Source organism: Pinus tabuliformis, chromosome 1_1 (genome assembly GCF_031772625.1).
Source record: "Pinus tabuliformis cultivar Carrire ecotype Pingquan chromosome 1_1, CPIR1, whole genome shotgun sequence".
NCBI lineage: Eukaryota > Viridiplantae > Streptophyta > Pinopsida > Pinales > Pinaceae > Pinus > Pinus tabuliformis.
Window position 1 is genome coordinate 928,044,279 of NC_142297.1, and position 12,914 is coordinate 928,057,192.

The 12,914-nt window shown below is 35.0% G+C and overlaps 1 long non-coding RNA gene across 1 annotated transcript; it reads left to right on the forward strand.

Annotated features, from left to right (window-relative positions):
- The first annotated feature begins 10,321 nt into the window (after positions 1-10,321).
- LOC149217474 (uncharacterized) lies at positions 10,322-12,473 on the forward strand. The gene is made up of 2 exons (XR_016250682.1): positions 10,322-10,776; positions 10,950-12,473. It is a non-coding gene; the product is annotated as an uncharacterized LOC149217474 (long non-coding RNA).
- Positions 12,474-12,914: the final 441 nt, after the last annotated feature.

Here is a 12,914-nt window from a genome sequence, read left to right on the forward strand (position 1 = left end):
TATATAACTTATTTATTAATAGTATTAAATTATTATATATGTGCTATTGATTATAATAACCAATTTTTATTTATAACATGTCGAATTAAAAACATATTAATAATACAAACTAAATAAATAGATTAATAAAAATAGAATAATTTATCAATAATATTAAATTATTATATATTATTTATTATAATGGGTTTATAAGAAATTATTTATTAATGATATTAAATTAATTTATTAATAATAATAAGTAATTATATATGAATTATTGATTTTAATAACCATTTTTATTTATAAAATGACCAAAGAAAATTCCAAAATGAATTAATAATGCATAATAACGCTATTTCTATTCCTTAAATAAGTAAATCAATAAATAGAATAATAAAAATGTAATAAAATATTTACTCATTATAGAATAATAAAAATGTAATAAAATATTTACTCATTATTTAAAAAAAAAAAGGGTGCGGTATAATCAAGATAAAAGAGTTGGAATCTAGCTCTTACTTAATTTCCACTCATCATCCCTATTGATATTGATAGCGTGTTTCTCAATATCAAAAGCCTCTCTTAGCTTCCTATGGTGGAAATGATCAACCCTCACAATGACCTTCGCGTCCTCAATGCAAACATGGTGCTTATATTTCTGTGCTTGTTCTGCAAGAGCTGAGGAGTGAGATCGATTGTGCCTGGTGTCTACAACATGCTCTTGGATTCTTTGTTTAATACAACGGCTGATCTCCACAATGTAGGGAACCTCACATGAACATGGGATTGAGTAGACTCCTTTCATGTCCTTGCGATCAATAGGGTCTTTAATGGATCTAAGAGAATTTCTAATGGTATTAAGGGGCTTGAAAGAAGAGGAGACATTATTCTTCTTCAGAATATTGGCAATCATGTCAGTGGTCCCCTGGATAAATGAGAGTTGCACCTTAGATATTGAGCCATCACTCGGAGGCTTAACCCTTGACTCTTTTTTGGTTATTTGAAAAGCCTTGATACATGGTCCCCTGGATAAATGAGAGTTGCACCTTAGATATTGAGCCATCACTCGGAGGCTTAACCCTTGACTCTTTTTTGGTTATTTGAAAAGCCTTGATACCTTGAGATCTGCCATAGCCATTATTTTTAAAAACTTCAAGAAGATGAGACTTTTCCTCTTCTATGTGCATCTCATCCGAAATTCTTAAATCACGAGTGGCTAGAGTACTTAGAACCCTAGATTTTTGCGCCATAAAATGATGAGAACTGGAATGAAGATATTGTTTCTTGTGATTTTTCTTGTGAAAGACTCGGTGAGAAACATAACCATCACTCATTCTGGAGAGAAGGATGTCTAAGAAAGGAAGACACCCATTCTCTTCAAACTCCATTGTGAATTTTATGGAGTTTGATTGAGAAGTGATATGAGTAACCTATAACATATGGATTATTTTTTTTTCAAAAATAATGTAAATAAATTTTATTAATATTTAAGTTATTTTATTTTACTTAATTTATTTATAAATTAGTAGAACCATCTTAAAAATACTAAGAAAAAATGAATTATAAATGAATGTCATAAATAATAATGAGGAACTTATCCTAGAGAGACTTATCAGAATTAGAATAATCTCAAATCCCTAGGAAATTGGTGCAAGAATATAATTTTTTAAATTTATTAAAAGTAATGATCATTTTGCTAAAGAAATTTTTCTTATATAATAATGAATATTATAAATAATAATAACCTTAGTCTCCTCAATGCATATATGATTATATTCAACATCCTAAATTTAGGGAAACCATTGAAATTGAGAGGAGATCGAGTAATCTATATAGGGACGAAGGATAGAAAATTAGTAGTTGTTGGATCCCTGCGCTTTTCTCTTAGTTTTTCTCCTTTTTTCTCAACTTTTTCTTGTGATTGATATTGAGATTTTATTGACTCCCTTGTCTTCTCCTTAATGGTTTCTTATGTTTTCATTTCCTTTTCCTTTTTATTTCTTTTTTATTTTATGTGGATTTTAACTTAATTTATGTTCTTCCTTTATTTCAAATATAAAACATTTATATTTGAGTTGATTTTCTTATTTATTTAACTTTTGAATAAATTTCCCTTTATTTTAATAATTATCTCTAACATCATTTCATGAAATTTGTGGATCTTAACTTAATTTATGTTCTTCCAAACATTTATATTTGAGTTGGTTTTCTTATTTATTTAACTTTTGAATAAATTTCCCTTTATTTTAATAATTATCCCTGACATCATTTCATGATATATATATATATATATATATACACACCATTAGACATTAAGTTTCTCATTATTTTGAAGGAAGTCATAAGTATTAAGTTTCTCATTATTTTGAAGGAAGTCATAAGTTAGTTTGTAATCTAGGTGTTTAATTTAAGATTTGATATATAATTTATATTTTTATATATATTCATACATATTTAATTATTTAAATATTCAAATCAAAATATGGATCATAGTTGAATTTGATTATAATTAAAAGATTAAATTTCTTGGTTTAGCTAAAATCAATTTATAATTTATAGTAAAATAATATTAATATTTATTGTTATTTTTTTTACTTTATTATTTAAATAATATTTAGAAAAAAAATGAATTTAGACTTCTGTGATCCATATTAATTATAACAATATCTTTTGGTAAAAATCACATAGAAGATAATCTGGTGGATGCATTTCGAACCAGCCAATGTGGTTCATCTCTAGGCAATGAAATAAATAGATGAAGAGCGCAGCTAACTAGCCATTAGTCGTTTCTTTATGAACCACACTCGTCGATTTTCTTATAATAATGAGGAACTTATCATGGAAAAATTTATTAGAATTGGAATAATTTCAAATCACTAGGAAATTGGTGGGCCTAGAGTGAAGTGACATGAAAAAAAAGAATTTAAACCTCTGTGATCCATATTAATTATAACAACATCTTTCCGTAAAAATCACATAGAAGATAATCTGGTCGACACATTTCGAACCAGCAAATGTGGTTCATCTCTAGGCAATGAAATGAATAGATGAATGAATTTAGACTTCTGTGATCCATATTAATTATAACAACATCTTTCGGTAAAAATCACATAGAAGATAATCTGGTCGACACATTTCGAACCTGTGAATGTGGTTCATCTCTAGGCAATGAAATAAATAGATGAAGAGCGCAGCTAACTAGTCGTTAGTCATTTCTTTATGAACCACACTCATTGATTTTCTTATAATAATGAGGAGCTTATCATGGAAAAACTTATTAGAATTAAAATAATCTCAAATCACTAGGAAATTGGTGGGCCTAGAGAGAAGTGACATGAGTATAATTTTTTAAACATATTAAAAGTCAATACAACCTACCAAACTCTTTAATAAACTACAACAGTTGATAAACATTAAGACTAAGCATATTCCATTGAGAATCAATCTAAACCTTTACTTAAAAAAAATAAAAAATTCCCATCCACTTTAAATTGAAATAAAAAACCTTATACAATAAAATTAAATAGTATTAAATTATAATTAAATATTAAAAAATAAAATTAAAAATTTAATTTAAAAAATTTAGTTTACTGAACTTCTATCTAACTTCCTTTTTTTCCAATATTTACTTCTATCTAACTTCATTTTATCCCATATGTATCCAATAATTATATTACTTAAAAAAATTAAAATCCATGATTGATAAAACAAAATCTTTCACTGACGATTAGATAATGAAACTGAAACTTTCAACGTAACCAAATTTTAAAAGAAAACACGACTTCCACCAACAAAAAAAAATAATACGTATTTGTGGTTGATGCAGGAGCATCAAGACCATTTTTCCATTTGTAAATATGTGATTAGAAAATATGTGATTAGAGGGGGTGTGAAAATTTTTAATATTTTATTAATTAATTTGTTATTTTTATTAAAATAGGAGAAAGTGAGGATTTTGTAAATATTCTTTTAAGGAATATGAGAGAAAATAGAGTTAGAATTAATGAGAGAGCCTAAGTTGGGATTAGTTTCTAAGTCTTAGGGATGAGAATCTATCTTTTAGGGATGTTGAGGAATTTAGGGGTTTGTTGAGGATTTTAAGAGATTGAACATTTAATTCAATGATTTTTTTTAAATTGAATAAATTATGGAGCCTCATAGGCATTGAAGAGAATAGGAGTGAGGAAGAGATACAGTGTGAGGTACAGTGTGAGAGGTTCTGGTTGGGAGCCTCCGGGCAGTTGTAAAGGGCCATTAATTCTGATTATCTGGCCACGCTTGTAAGTAATTGTTTGTTTTAATATATACAGATTGGATATGCATATATGAAATATGTGACATTGTGTGTTAAGTGTGGCGCTGTTACATTTCCTTGGATATAATGACTGTGTGCAAATATAAATATTAAATGTTCGAACAAGGCGTGACCAACGCTGTCTTGGATTATGAATGAATGGGAGGCGCATTCCTGTATAATGACTCTGCAATATCTTCTATGCGGCCATATATATAAAGACTGTTGATATATATATATAACTGGTTTTTGTATGTTAATAAAAAGGATGGGATGTGCGTTAGTGTGGCTGTATGTGCGCTGTTTATATAGCCAATGTATTTAGTTACCGTGGACCGGTTCTATTACAGTGGCATGGTTTCCGGGACAGAGTTCGAGTTTCACTGTGTGAACCGATTTCTGAGCGTTTGACTGTTAATTGCATGTAAAAGGCAGAGTATAAAGGAGGCGACGGGAGTGCTGAGCCCGTAGATCAAGGCGGTTAGAGATAGAGTTATCTGCGCGTTGGGGGTGCGGTAATTATAAAACTGCGTTATGCAGTAGAGGACAGCGCGGGATAAGTTTGAAAGCGGTTGAGCGATTCCCATTCGCTTGTCTGCAGCTTCATCACTTGGAAAATTTGTATGACATCTCCGCCTTTACCGAGTCCGAGTTCCCTTTATTATTTTGCTGGTAATTAATACATCTGTGAAGTTAATGATTATGCATAGAACGCGTACATATGGAGAGTAGTAGCGCCATGCCTGGAGTGCTTGTCGACGGCAGAGTCTTGGCTCAGCGTATTATGGTATTGAAGATTTTGATATGTGTCATGTTATGAAATTGTTGACCGCTTTGAAAAGGTTATGGCTGAATTAGCTGGCGCAGCGGAAGCATGGTGATTTTGTGAAGGTATAGCTGTGCGTATAGTGTGCGGTTATAATATTCTCATGTGGGGTGCGTTCAAAGTTCTGTGTGCACATTTTATATACCTTGTTTCCATTTATGAAACAGTGAGTAAATAAACAATTGCAAGAAGGCGGAATTATTATAAATTGTGTGAACAGGAGTTAATTGCGTGGAGTTAACCTTCAGATTCCTGAAGGTATTGAGCTGGACGATGAAATGATGATGACATTCTGAAGATTTTAAGGAAGCAGAAGGTGAACTTGGCATTTGATGAAGTCAAGATCGGTGAAATGCGAATATTCAGGAGCGATATATGACAATCGGCTGCTAGCAATGAATTAAGAACCGGTTTTGTTATTGCGCGCACACGGAGTTAACCATAGTCAACAGGAGTGTATTAATTACAAGTCTGTCCAGAATTGCATGCGTTGCCATCGTGGCATTATTAGTGCTCTGTTCATAAAGACGGTGGCGGTTAGAATGGAGTTATATTGTAACAGAGCCGAATGGAGGAGCGATTCATTATAAACCCGTGTGTATCACTAGACCGATTGCAGCTCCGAATGGAGGGAAGTGTGAAAGGTAAGTTCAGGAATTGGGACGACTTGATGTAAGTTAGCCACTGTATCGAATGTATAAAGGCGGAACTGGCAAGTGCTGCGATTTATATAGCTACAGTCCGGGGTTTGCAAGCCATTGTTTATAGCATACAGCCAGCGCCAATAGCAGAGAGGAAGGGAAATATACGGTGGACGTGTATAACATGGATATACATATATATTATGATGATTACCGCAGCGTAACAAGGTCCTTGTCTGGCGATTGCGAATGATGCAGATAGGTTGACCGTGTATGGACGAGCAGAGACACAGTTTTAATATGTGGCACCTTCGTTTACGGAGTTTGCCTAACAAATCCGCGTTCAAGTAAAACCATATATGCAGGTTGCGGAAGTGGGGAAAATCAGAGCTATTTGTTGCTGTTTAACAAGTATGATCATAGGTGCGGGTCATAAGTTAATGTATGCGCATGGCCAGTTTTAAATATGCGCGCAAGTCCATTTCTACTATATTTGGTTTAAGAGTTCATGAAGAGTGCTGTGAGGTTGCAAGCTTCTGTATATTTGTTGCAAATTGCCGTGTATGGGAATTTGAATTGGGGAAGTGTTTGAGGCGCATTTTTTTTTACATGCACGAGTGATGGAGATCCTGGGTATTGCAGGCTCTGCCTGCATAAGTGCTTATTAAAAAAACAACGGATTTTGAGTGCTTTGATTGGACGGTTAATGAGCTTGACTATTGATTTCATTACACGAGATTGCGAAGTGGAATTTCAAATTTATTTTGCTCAGGATGCTTATTTCTTTGTTCGTGTCTTTGGCTTTATGTTTTATATATTTAATTATATTTAGAAGAGTGAATCTTATAAGTGCGATAACTCGTAGGTTTAACTCTATGACACTGGGATGAAATAATGTTTCACTTCTTTAGTTAAATAAAAAAAATACTGTGAAGAAATAGTATTCCAAAATAAAAATACATTCACATTTATAATATTTTCTAAATAAGACACACTATCATAAATTCTAAATTCTGCTTTTAAGAACTTCTTAATAAAAAATTATTAAATAAAAAGTTTAATATTTTCTTAATAAAATACATTATTATAATTTAAAATTCTACCTTTAATAACTCCTAAATATTAAACAAATAATCTAACATTTTCCAACGACACATTACCCTAATTTGAATTTCTACCTTGATAACTGATAACTTCGAGATGAAAAATTTCTGCGGCTGAAAGAGAGCTCGTTAGGGTAGAAATTCAGCAGCAGAATTTTTTCATCTCGAAGTTATCAAGGTAGAAATTCAAATTAGGGTAGTGTGTCCATGGAAAATGTTAAATTATTTGTTTAATATTTAGGAGTTATTAAAGGTAGAATTTTAAATTATAATAATGTATCTTATTTGGAAAATGTTGTACTATTTGTTTAACAATTTTTTAATCACGAAGGTAGAATTTTAAATTATAATAATATATGTTAAACTTTCTATTTAATAATTTTTTTATTAAAAAGTTCTCAAAGAAGATTTTAGGATTTATGATAATGTGTTTTATTTGGAAAATATTATAAATGTGAATGTATTTTTAGCAGAATTTGGAATTTCGAATTTATGATAATATTATAAATGTGGATGTATTTTATTTTGGACTATTATTTCTTCACCTTATTTTTTTTATTTAGCTAAAAAAGTGGAGGAGGATTGGATGAAATAATCGGATTAATAATCTCATTTCTAACCGATCCACTGAAGAATAGTGACTAGAAATAAGTGTTATAAGTAAACAGATTGTCTAAATTAGTCTCTTTCTAAATCACTTGTTAAAATTTATAACAGTGACTTAAATATTTACACGGTCAAATTTAAGGTTTTAAATTTTTCCACAAACTACTTTAACCATCCAATCCATTGCATGACCATTGAACTACTTTGAATAGTTCCGTCGTGGGACCTGTCTATCCACATTGAATGGTTCATCCATAATACAGACACTCCTTGCAGAGCCGTAGGAACTAAGTGACAGAAAGGGCGTCATTTCGTCAGCGCTGAGCAGTGTGATCCAGCCTATCCAACTAATAAAGCAGCAGGAATATGTTGCTTTCCCTCCTATCGTTCTCCTGAGCTAAATGTCAATATCACCAATGCTTCAGTGGGCAATTTGGATGCTCCTTCCTCTGGCCCTTCACCGATATGAATTCTCCTGGCAGGTCTCTAGGGACTCTGATCCTTCTACGCCTTGAATGTTCTTTCGCTATCAAAACAGTAATCTGCCACAGCAATGCATGCACTGAAAACTGGCTCTCACAAATTCGGCCAACAGAAGGAAAAGACAGTTCTAACAAAGGGGATTAAGAACCAGAGAATAACCAGACTTAGAATCTGTCGTACACGCTGCAAAAGAATTACGAAGAATACTTGCAGTACGATCAAATGCTTAATAATACAACAATAGTTTGACTGACAAGAAATAACAACAAATGAATTAATATGTCTTTGAGCTGTATGAAATGAAAAGAGTGATTAAACAATCGACATGCATTAAAACCACTTCGACATGTATTACATCTCCGAACTATTAATTTCCATCTATTTTCATTAATATCAATTCACTTTCATATACTAATTTGTTTTTAAAACGGCGTTGTGTACGGCCCCACAGTTATTTTTTATTTAATTGGAATCTCGTCTTTTATTTTTTTTGAAAAATCAGTTCATAAGAGAGTTTGAATATTTTGTTAGTATTAAAAATAGATTTAACACGATCAAAAACCTCTTGTACCAAAAAAAAATCAAAACATAAATTCCACGAACGCTGTTTGAACCATTGTACTGGACCATAAAAGTTCCTTTAAAACTTTAACTCCCACTGTTACTGACCATTGATCTAATTTTCGTTCATGGTTGCTTGTTCTCAACTTATATTTTGAGCTACAACTGGCGGTTATCATTGCTTCCCTACCACTACCGTCAACATGCATCCCCCACGATAGAGCCGAAACAGTGTATCTGATCTATTGCCCGCTCCCGACCACTACAATCTGGAATCTAGTATGGGTTGAAGTAGCACCTCTCCCAGGCATGGTTGCTGCTTCTTTTCAGATCCGTTGCAATGGCCAACTGAGGTGTTATTTCAACCCCTACCAGATTCCAGTTGGGTTGAGATCAAACAAATTTGCTGCAAGCTGGAGAGTTGAAGGGCGGAAAACTTACAGGTGCATTCAGTATGGATTTCAAATTCCTGGTTTTCATTCATAACCATTTTGTTCCGATCTTTAACTTCATTTCCTTGCCATGTATATTCACCAATGGATTTCAAATTTCTGGTTTTGTTTCATAGTCATTTTGTTACAGTCTTTAAATTCTTCTCCAAATACCTGGATTCGTTTCATAGTCATTGCCGTAAAATCTGTAAATTCATATCCTTGCCAGATTTAATCCCCAACCCCGCTATAGAGAAGCTGTTCTAACAAGGATTTTGTGGGGATGGGGATTAAAATGCTCAGAAATAGAAAGACTTGAACTGTTTTATTTACAGAGGAATTATTTTCTTATGTTGGATCGAATTTGAACTCCAACGGAACGACTGTGTGAGAAGAAGAATATTGCTAATTGCCATTGTTAGATCAAAACCCCTTACAATTAGTTTCTCTCTCCTGTTATAACTTCAATCAAACCAATTGTTTGCTGTAGGTGAGGTGTAATTCTTAGCACCAGTAGCATTGAGTTTTCTGAGCTAAAGCCCATACATGAATGCCATGAGAATCAAGCATATTGATATGGGAATATAATAGTTATATTGAGTGCACCCTTTACTTACGGTAGGATAACACTCCCTTAAAATGCAAGTGGGTGCCCATGATTCTCGCTATCACGCTACTATATGGGCTACAAGTAACAATATTTATTTTCTTTTATTTAAATTTTCGGCTGCATTAAGGTTGATCATCTTGTTTCAGGTAGAGCCATACCAAATGCGCGGTAAGCTCTCACTTACTTATAACCTAATGAATCACAAACCAGCGTTATTATTTCTCCACTGCCAAGGCCCAATACCACTACTATCAACATGCATGCATTCTCTTGGAGAGGCAAAACCCGACATGTTCTGAGGGATCGCTCCCAACCACAGCAAAGTTGGCCAAACATTGTAAATCTGGCTGGCTTGGCTGAAGTAGCACCTCTGTCTAGCTTGGCCGCTGCTGATTATAGCTGTATGCTGCAATAGACAAATGAGACATCCTTAAACCCTTACCACACTCCTATGTTATTCAGCTAGAGGGCTGGGTGGCTTCCGTGCCGGGTGTGCATTGGTGTGCATTGAGGGTAGATTTCTAATCATGCTCGTGATTCATAGTCATACTGCTATATGAAAGAGGGGTCAGAATTTCCTAGCATAAAGTTTGGAGAATTTGAAGATTACCAGATACTTGAATTCTAGGAAAAGAGCGAGCGGACCTGCCTTCCCTCCATCATGTCCAAAATTTGGAGATGAAAATAAATCCTCTTCTCAAAAGATAAGATATTAGATATGTGTGAGAATAATGTAGAAATAGATTTAGTTATGAGTGGTTGAACTGAATTAGTTGTAGGTGGTTGAACAGAATTAGTTATGAGTGGTTAGGTGTTATTCCTATATAAATGTGATGTAATTGAACAAATAGATTAATGAAATTGTGTCAGTTTTCTGTTTTAATTTGGTATCAGAGCTCAGGATTTGAGCTGGGGTGAGAGCGCAGGTGAGGAAGGCCGAGTGGTGTTTGCGTGAGGCCGGATCTGCGCTGTTGTGCGTATGTGCTGCCAAGACCCTTGTCAAGAACTCGGGTAGCAGTTGCTGTTGTGCAGTTTGACGCTGTGTTGTTGGAACCTGGTGGAGGACGTCGAGATTGGTACCAGCGAGTCATTTGGAGCACTAACCTCTGTCTTTTGAATCAATTTTCAGTTTATATCGGAAAGGCAGTGGATTTAAGGCGTGTGAGGCTGCTGGACGTTGAACTGTGGACGGTGTGGTCGAAGTCTGCTTGAAGGATACGCCTGAATCCGGTGCAGCAAATCGTAAGTGTTCCATCCTGTGTTACATTATATGTAGTTTCTGTTTTAAAGAGACAACCGATGTTGTGATCACCATACGTGGAGTTTCTGCCGTTGTTGAAAAATCGTTCTTGAAGTTAGCCCTCGTCGAGGAGGTGTTGGTACGCTGAGTTTTTATTTAGAGGAGACTACCGCAGAATCTTGAAGAGGGGAACACTGCCGCCGAATTTTGAAGGGCGTTGGCCCGCTCGAATTTTGCAGACTGTCCTAGAATTTTGAAGAGGGGAAGACTGCCGCTGAAGGGCCCTCGAAACTGCCATCGTGAAGAGGAAGAGAGCTCTTGTTCAGAGCCGATCCTGACAGAGTCTGTAAGTTCTCCATACTTGCTGAAATATTTGGTGAAATTCGCTGATGTCGTTTCCTTCGCTAGACCACCAATAAAGATTTTCCCAGGACTGGAAGTGTCTCTGGAGGCAGCGTTGTTCTTCTGCTCCTGTGCGGCATCGTTTTCTTGGGAATGATCGTCTTTTCCATTTTGGGTTTCGCTGTTGGATGCTATCTTCAGTAAAACAAGCAAGAGAAAGGGATTATTTGTGTGGCACCTACTGCACAAAACCCAAATCAGGACCGCTGCGAGAGAGCGCAGACCTCAGAAGAAAGGCTTGCTGTTTTCGCTTGCTGGAGCTGTCCGCTGCAGAGCTGCCAGCCGAGAGTGACTGCCTGTGAGTGTATACGCAGGCCGACAGTCAGTTTTTAGATCCAACTACCGCAGTCCAATTGCTGATGCAAAGGAGGCCGCCCTTGAATCTGACGTAGCACAGACCTTCAACGTCGAGGTTTGCTGGTTTGCTGGTGTGAGAACCGGTGTGTCCAGAAGAAGACGGAGACTCCCTGCGTGTGTTTCTTTGATTTTCTTGAAATCTTGCTGCCAGAACTTTGCTGGTGTGTTTTGCAAGCTTCCACCGTTTCTACTACCGTGGTCATATTCTTTTTCAGTCGGCCCGGTTTTCTTTGTTTTGTTGCAAAAATCGTGTAAGTGGGTCTTGTTCAAGAGAGTGTTGTTAGTGAGCACCCTTTGTGACAGGTGATAAAGCTAACTGATATGTCTATTATTTTAGACAATGATCTTTTTAATGATCATTTTCTCATGAACCCATTTGGGATTAGCAGTGTTTTTGAGTCCATTGACAAAGAGTTTCATGTTGTTGAAGATCATGTCCCTGAAGAAATCACTCATGTTGTTGAGGATCATGCTGTTGAAGAAATCACTGAGTTTAAAACTTGCCCGGTTGTTAGAAGTTTTATTGGATCTACTTTCAAGATGACTGCTACTTTGGAGGATACTACCATGGATGTTCTTCGAAGGCCGCTCATGTTCACAGATGACTGCATTTTGGTGACTCCTTTGTTGGTTCCTCATGGAAAGTTGGGAGAACATGAATTAAATTACCTCGTTCGAGATCTTGCATTGCCTCTCAATCCAAAAGAGGTTGTTGACGTTAAGTATGTAAGCAAGGAGCAAAGGAATTTCATCAGGAAATCCAAAAAGGTGAAGATGAAACTGCACCAGCAATGGAAAAGGAACAAGCATGGACCTTTTAATAAGAAGGCCAAAATGAAATGTTTTGTTGTAAGCCTAGCTGAGACTTAGACCAGCAGGCAAGTTAAAGTTTAAGTCGTCATGATTAAGAATATAGTTTCTTGTATATCGTGCTATAGTATATATTTGTTATATAGTTGGAATTAAGGGGGAGTGGTAGAAAGGTATTAATTCCAACTACCCTCTGTTAATGCAGTAGCTAGATCAATCTAGAGAATACAACAGATGTTCAAAGTACAAGTTCTAGAAGTCAGTTAGGTATGGTAGAAAATCCATTTCTCCATTAAGGGAGGATGTGAGAATAATGCAGAAATAGATTTAGTTATGAGTGGTTGAACTGAATTAGTTGTAGGTGGTTGAACAGAATTAGTTATGAGTGGTTAGGTGTTATTCCTATATAAGTGTGATGTAATTGAACAAATAGATTAATGAAATTGTGTCAGTTTTCTGTTTTAATTATATGCCCTTTCTATCGAGCCTGGACAACACCAGAAGAGATCAAGGAATGGATTCCCAAAATTGGGCTCTGATTAACCTTACGATATCACTTTGTCTGCATGGC